This window comes from Penaeus monodon, chromosome 34 (genome assembly GCF_015228065.2).
Source record: "Penaeus monodon isolate SGIC_2016 chromosome 34, NSTDA_Pmon_1, whole genome shotgun sequence".
Taxonomy (NCBI): Eukaryota; Metazoa; Arthropoda; class Malacostraca; order Decapoda; family Penaeidae; genus Penaeus; species Penaeus monodon.
Genome location: NC_051419.1, coordinates 24033851 through 24036132, shown reverse-complemented (window position 1 = coordinate 24036132; position 2282 = coordinate 24033851).

The following is a 2282-nucleotide window of genomic DNA, read 5'->3' as shown; positions in this document are numbered from 1 at the left end:
AAGTGAAAATTATAATAAAATGAACGGATGTACGAAAAACAATGATCGATTTTTTCTTCTTTACTTGTAAGATTCTTCCGATTTCTTTCTTTTTACGGAATATACTTCATCGGGGCTTTTCTTTTATTGACATTTAATGAAAGCCCATGCAAACTTTACAAGTACAAATAGAGAAACAAATAGTAAGCTTCTTTAGAAAATAAAAGGCAGTCGAAATTTGATACATTAGATTCGCGCTCAGAGTATCAGTCTTGAGTGCTTATTTTTATGCGCTCAGAAAGACGATTTTTCGTCTTTTCGTGTTTTTTCGTCCACGGTGGCTGCATTGGTCGAAGAAAACGTCAGTTTCCCCACAATACACTCACAGGAGCCTCGCTTTCTCCCTTTTCCCATCACAGAGCCCAAGGCGCCCCATCGTCGTCGAGTTTTGGATACGGACGTCGACCCCAATACTGAGTGGTTAACAGTGGTTGAGCTCGACTATTGTTCTGGGTCTCTGCATTTCGGGCTCTTTTGGCTGCTCGACGATCACAACTCTCGGCTCGGGCTTGCCTCCCTCTGTATGGGCAGCCCAAGAGGATTCAGTTTACATGGAAGGTCTCCACTGTACGATCAGGATTCCCCCAGAACCGATACAGAGTAACAGAAGTCCTCCGCCCCTGCTGGGTACGTGAGGAATGGAGATGGAGAGCTCATCCTCTATGGAGGTAAATTATCTCATTCTCTATGAACCCTCCCTTCGCCGCTGTGTCTTGGCCCAATTACACGATAGCTACTGTGCTGTCGAAGCCACCAAACGACGAGCAATACAGATCAATGTCAAGCGCAACCACTACGACCAATCAGTATTGGGATCGACGTGTGTATCGAGAACCCGAGGACGAAATGATAGAACGACCTGGGCACCGTGAGGGGAAAATGAGGATCACGAGACTCTTAATGTTAATAAACCTCTGTGGAAAGTCATGCAGATTATCAGATATCTGTGCCAATAAATTGTTTTGATTCACATACATTAGCATTACTGACTCCAAAAATGACGTGGGTAATGAATGGTTAGCTGCTGCAGTGCCGCCTGTAACTGCCATACCTGTGCCATACGTATATACTTCATGATCCGGCCGACTGGTTTCCTCGAATCCCTCAGGCCAACAGTCGCCGCCTGTCCGGATGCACGAAATAAAGTATTCTACATAGACTGTGACCGCTGATTCCTGTAAAAAGGGAAAAGTGGGCTAGATATTCTAACTGGTTCTAGTGTAGTTGGTTTGAAAGAACCGCAGTTTGAGAAGTAGCTCGTAGAAGTGAAACGTGATGAGAAAAAAAGCATTCTGTAAAGATTGCAAAAAAGCAAAGCCGAACTCGGAGCTTACAGAGGTGATTTAAAAAATCATAGTGAAAACGAGAAGCACAGGCAAAATATGAAGAAAATTCTTAGTGGCAAGCAAATTAGTGTGAAAAGTCACTTTCAGGAAGTTGTCACAAATAAGAAATCTGAAATTAAGTTATCAGTTTACGCTGCTTGTCATTTTCAATTCAGTCAGTTGACCATTTAAATGAGTTATATAATAATCTGCCGTATACTTCAAATACTGAAAAGTTGCGGGTGCGCAGAATAGAATGTAGTGTCCTTATAAAAAAAAAAAAAGTCATCTCATCAGCAGAGCAAATTAGTCATCTGAAAAAAAAATCTCCTTTTACACTTCTATTGGATGAATCTACTGGTATGGCATGCGTAAAACATCTGTGCGCATGTGTCAGGTACTATAGTGCAAGGCTTAACAAGGTTGTCGCAATTCCTATGGCTCATACCAGTTACATGCACAACAGCCGAAGCATTATCTCAGCATGATGAAATTGGAGTCAATTTAGATCACTGTTTTGTTTGCTATTGGGAGTTAATGGAGCGTCCAACCTCACTCTACACACTTTCTATAAAAAAAATATTCCAGATTCACAGTTAGTCAAATGTGTCTGCCATCATCTTCATCTTGTATATTGCTGTGTTTCAAAGGAAATGCCATTAAATATAGATTATATGCTAAGAGAAACATAGAGCTAATTTCCTTGATCAGTGATCAGACGTGAAGCATACATTGACATCTACAAACTGTTAATGATGTTGAGCCTACAGTTGATAACTCTTTCTGCCACTAGGTGGCTGCTAGAAGCAACAATGAAAAGAGTTCTGAATCAACGTTTTCACAAATAGTTTCTACATTGCGTGGTAAATATCTAGCCAGACAACTTCATACAGTGTAAGTTAACCATGCAAATGAACT